Below are 5,000 nucleotides of genomic sequence, written 5' to 3'. Positions count from 1 at the left end.
GTGACGGCCTCTACTGGCCTGGCACCATCTGCGGGCCATGGCCCCGTTCAAGGGAGACTTGGACCGTCACGTGCGCCCCGGCAACGAGGCCGGCCCGTACGCCACAACTCCCATACGTGCCGCGACACAAAAGTGCGCGGCGGGATTCGGCGATGGGCTTTTCCCTGTTCGCTCGCCGCTACTGGGGGAATCACGGTTGTTTTCTTTTCCTCCGCTTATTAATATGCTTAAATCCGGCGGGTAGTCCCGCCTGATCTGAGGTCGGAACAAGTGTGTGGTACGTGTGGTGGTGGTAACTGGTGCGCGGGTCCGCGCTCCGTCCGCGCGGCGACGGTCCGCGTCCGCTTCTCGGTTGCCGGAGAGGTGGCGTCTCGAGGACGACTCTCAGCCGACCCGGCCGCGCTCTCGCGCGGCGGGCGGACGGGGACGTGCCGTTCGACGGCGCGAGAACCCGTGACTGTTTGCCGTCACAACTTGGGCGGACGACCGGGGGCAGCCGCGAGCGGTAGCCCGCGTTTTCCCCGGTCGAGCCGCCAAACTCGCGCGGGCGCGGCGTGCGGCCGACGGGCGCGCGGGCGCCGGTCCCCGTGAGGACCGGACGCGGCGCGCGCGCTCCGCCGGACGCCTGCCGTGCCGGCGCATCGGTCTGGCCGAGTATCCGGTATACGACCCTCAGACAGGCGTGGCCCGGGACCCGCGGGTCACCGAGGCCGCAATGTGCGTTCGACTGGTCGATGTTCGTATAACCTGCGGATTACACGACGACGCGCAGATAGCTGCGGTCTTCATCGATCCACGAGCCAAGTGATCCGCCGTTCGGGGTCGGGTGTTTGTTTTTTTTTTTTTTCGTTTACACAATCGTCTTCCGACGACGGTAACCATCTTTCGGTCGACTCTCGGTCGGGGGTCGCGGCGCGCGGGCGGTCGGCGGACGACAACCGTGCGCGGTTGTCGCGCGCGAGCGCACGCGGCCACGGGGTCGGATTAGGCGCGCGCGAGACCGGCAAGCGAGTCGCCGGCGCCGCGGGCCCGTCTCTAATGATCCTTCCGCAGGTTCACCTACGGAAACCTTGTTACGACTTTTACTTCCTCTAAACGGCCGAGTTCGGTCATCTTCCCGGTCGCGCGACGACCCAGCCCCCGAGGGGGCCGAATAACGCGCGTCCAGTCCGAAGACCTCACTGCGGTCGTTCAATCGGTAGTAGCGACGGGCGGTGTGTACAAAGGGCAGGGACGTAATCAACGCGAGCTGATGACTCGCGCTTACTGGGAATTCCTCGTTCACGTGGAAAAATTGCAAGCCACGATCCCTAAGCACGAAGGAGGTTCAGCGGGTTACCCGGAAGCCTGTCGGCCCAGGAATGTTAACACACGCTGATTCCTTCAGTGTAGCGCGCGTGCGGCCCAGAACATCTAAGGGCATCACAGACCTGTTATCGCTCAGTCTCGTGCGGCTATTTTCGTCCGCCGCCTGTCCCTCTAAGAAGAGTTTAAGCTCCTGGGAGCCGGCGGTAGCCCTAGTAACGTATCGTGATCCGCCGGCGACGGCCGCGAACGCGGCGCGCTTCACCGCGGAGCCCAGCGCACGACTGACGCACGGCGACCGGAGGTTGCCCCCCGACCCCCGCACGCCCGCCGCACGCCGGGACGCGGATGGCGCGGCCGCGCCCGACGACCGCCGTGGACGACGGGCGAACGCGTTCGGGGATACCGGGCCGAGCCGACGGGAACGCGAACGCAGACGGCCGAAACCGCCGGCGCCGCGCCCACGCCGACCCGGGTTTACCCGCCTAGTTAGCAGGACAGAGTCTCGTTCGTTATCGGAATTAACCAGACAGATCGCTCCACCAACTAAGAACGGCCATGCACCACCACCCACCGAATCAAGAAAGAGCTCTCAATCTGTCAATCTTTCCGGTGTCCGGGCCTGGTGAGGTTTCCCGTGTTGAGTCAAATTAAGCCGCAGGCTCCACTCCTGGTGGTGCCCTTCCGTCAATTCCTTTAAGTTTCAACTTTGCAATCATACTTCCCCCGGAACCGAAAAGCTTCGGTTTCCCGGAAGCTGCCCGCCGGGTCGTTAATGAAACGCCGGCGGATCGCTAGCTGGCATCGTTTACAGTTAGAACTAGGGCGGTATCTGATCGCCTTCGAACCTCTAACTTTCGTTCTTGATCATACGAGAACGTACTTGGCAAATGCTTTCGCGTCAGTTCGTCTCGAGACGATCCAAGAATTTCACCTCTAACGTCTCGGTACGAATGCCCCCGCCCGTCTCTGTTGATCATTACCTCCGGTCCCGAAAACCGGCCCGGCGGGACGCGCGGGCGACTGGCGCCCGCGGCCCGGCGGCCCGCGCACGGAAACGCCCCGGAGGGCGGTTTCGCGCGCCCGCGAAGGGCGGAGATGCGCGGGACCGAGGTCTTGTTCCATTATTCCATGCGACCAGTATTCAGGGCCTTTTGACGAGACGGCCGTGAAGCCGCCCCGCCAGATTTGAGCCTGCTTTGAGCACTCTAATTTGTTCAAAGTAAACGTGTCGGCCCGCCGACGGCACTCGGTGAAGAGCACCGCGCAGCAAGATTGGAGTAGGCGGCCGCCGTCGTCGAACCCCGACGGCCGCGCGACGCGTGGCCGCGCGGCGCGCCGGGAGCACGAGACACGTGTCCGCCTGCCGACAATACGTCCGGCCGACGTGCCGGTAACTAACACCCCGAGACGGCTGACGAGCGCGACGGCGACCGCGCCGACGGGACACGTGGTCCCGCGGCACGGCCGGCCGCGACACGCCGGACCGCCAGGGTGGTCCGGCACCGCCCAGACACAGATCCGACTACGAGCTTTTTAACCGCAACAACTTTAATATACGCTATTGGAGCTGGAATTACCGCGGCTGCTGGCACCAGACTTGCCCTCCAATTGATCCTCGTTTAAAGGTTTTAAAGTGTTCTCATTCCGATTACGGGGCCTCGGATGAGTCCCGTATCGTTATTTTTCGTCACTACCTCCCCGTTCCGGGAGTGGGTAATTTGCGCGCCTGCTGCCTTCCTTGGATGTGGTAGCCGTTTCTCAGGCTCCCTCTCCGGAATCGAACCCTGATTCCCCGTTACCCGTTACCACCACGGTAGGCATGGAACCTACCGTCGACAGTTGATAAGGCAGACATTTGAAAGATGCGTCGCCGGTACGGAGACCGTGCGATCAGCTCGAAGTTATTCAGAGTCACCAGGTCTTTGCGCGGGCCGCGATCGGGACGCGCACGAAGCGCGCCGCGACGGGCCGGTTTTGATCTAATAAAAGCGTTCCTCCCGCGCGCGACGCCCGAGAGCGCCGCGACGGTCGGAACTCTGTCGGCATGTATTAGCTCTAGAATTACCACAGTTATCCAAGTAACTTGGGTACGATCTAAGGAACCACAACTGATTTAATGAGCCTTTCGCGGTTTCACCTTAATGCGGCTTGCACTGAGACATGCATGGCTTAATCTTTGAGACAAGCATATGACTACTGGCAGGATCAACCAGGGATCTCGGGTTTACTGCTACCGCGCCCCGCGACCGCCACGCGCGTGGCGGCCTGGGACGCGTGCGTCCGAGCGCCGGTCCGACGCCCCGCGGAAGGGGGCGGCGAGCCGACGCCGAGGGCGATCGCGTGGCCGGGACCGCTGTGGGTCACGGCCGCGCGACCGACCGCGGTTCAACAACAACAAAATGTGTGTGTGGTGTGGTCGGCACACGGAGTGCGACACGTTGACGAGACGGACCGGGTGACGGTCGACCGCCGGGTTCGGGTGACGGTGTGTGCACGGGTCCCCGGCGAGCGTACCGAGACCGGCTCTCGCCCGATTCGTAACGGCCCCCAGCCGAGATCGAGGGGGAAGCCGGGACGCGACGCGAAGTCCGCCGTCCCGTGGCTTCGCCCCGGCGACCGCCGGGCGCGGCGACGATGGCCGGCCGCGGCGGGAATGTTCTGGCGTCGAGTGTTCGTGACACGCGGAACGGTAACGGGAGTCGTCATCGGTGTGGATTGGCGCGCGCCGCGCAAACACCGGCTGGTGGACGCGCGGCGCCGGTTGAGTTTCGCCACTCGGATTGCGAGATGGGTCGGCGGCCGAAACGCGGACGCGTGTCACCTTCCGCCGGCTCTCACCGGACCGGCCACTCAACCGACGGTGTCCCGCGTACGTGGACGACCGTCAGTTGGCGGCGACCGGTGGGCGCCGCGAGGTGTACGCGCCGTCTTCGGCGTCGCCCGTGGCTTTGCTGTTGTGGTGTTCGTGATCGGCGGCCGGCCGTCGACTGCAACGCCGACGACCGAACCGCTCACAAATTTACAAAATCCCGGGTTTTTCCACCTTAATGGCGTAGCGTCGTTCGTGTAACAGTGGACGCGCGCCCGTGGACTACCGCAATCCGCGCCCGTATCGGATCCCCCCGCCCGAACACTAATACCCCCGCCACAATCGCATTTCGCCTAACGTTGTTACAAGTCGTCGACCACCGTACGCACGCCGCTTGGCGGCACGGCACGAAAAAAAGTGGCGGGACGCAAATCTAGCCGGCCGACCACCTACGACACCGACCACCGGGCGCGCGGATTGGGACAGTGATAATACATTTCGTCTAACCGACCACCCGTAATGGCGTAGCGTCGCTCGTGCAACAGTGGACGCGCGCCCGTCAACTACCGCAATCGGCGCGCGTATCGGTTCCCCCCACCCGAACACTAATACCCCCGCCGCAATCGCACAATCGAAAAATATTTAAAAATCGCATCACGTCCGTCGGACCTACTATTCCTGATAGTATTCGGTGCGCCCGACGAGATCACCTCTTTGGTTCGTCCACCGAACACCGACCGATAACGAGTTATTGGGTTTGGAAAAAATCGCGATCCAAAAACTCCGGTTTCGAAACCCCGTGCAACGTCGACGTCCGGGCTGCCCGCATGCGACCTACCCCGGCTCGACGGACCACCGTGGACGGTCGACTGGAAAATAATAC

General features: G+C 63.1%; 3 non-coding genes across 3 annotated transcripts in view; all 3 read right to left on the bottom strand.

Annotated features, from left to right (window-relative positions):
* Positions 1–264, bottom strand: part of LOC149063344 (large subunit ribosomal RNA) — a 4,199-nt gene extending 3,935 nt beyond the window's left edge. Inside the window, exon 1 of the ribosomal RNA XR_016190017.1 lies at positions 1–264. This exon is cut by the window's left edge and continues 3,935 nt beyond it. This is a non-coding gene — a ribosomal RNA (large subunit ribosomal RNA).
* Positions 265–666: 402 nt separating this feature from the next.
* LOC149063343 (5.8S ribosomal RNA) lies at positions 667–824 on the bottom strand. Its single transcript, XR_016190025.1, has one exon. It is a non-coding gene; the product is annotated as a 5.8S ribosomal RNA (ribosomal RNA).
* Positions 825–1,036: 212 nt separating this feature from the next.
* Positions 1,037–3,524, bottom strand: LOC149063342 (small subunit ribosomal RNA). The gene has a single exon (XR_016189999.1). It is a non-coding gene; the product is annotated as a small subunit ribosomal RNA (ribosomal RNA).
* Between the last annotated feature and the right edge of the window lie 1,476 nt (positions 3,525–5,000).

The sequence above is a fragment of the Diuraphis noxia genome, unplaced genomic scaffold (genome assembly GCF_037042655.1).
Source record: "Diuraphis noxia isolate RWA-SAM2 unplaced genomic scaffold, SU_Dnox_SAM2 contig0001, whole genome shotgun sequence".
In the NCBI taxonomy this organism is placed as follows: Eukaryota; Metazoa; Arthropoda; class Insecta; order Hemiptera; family Aphididae; genus Diuraphis; species Diuraphis noxia.
Note: the sequence above shows the minus strand (reverse complement) of the source record. Positions and strands in the feature narration are given on the sequence as shown.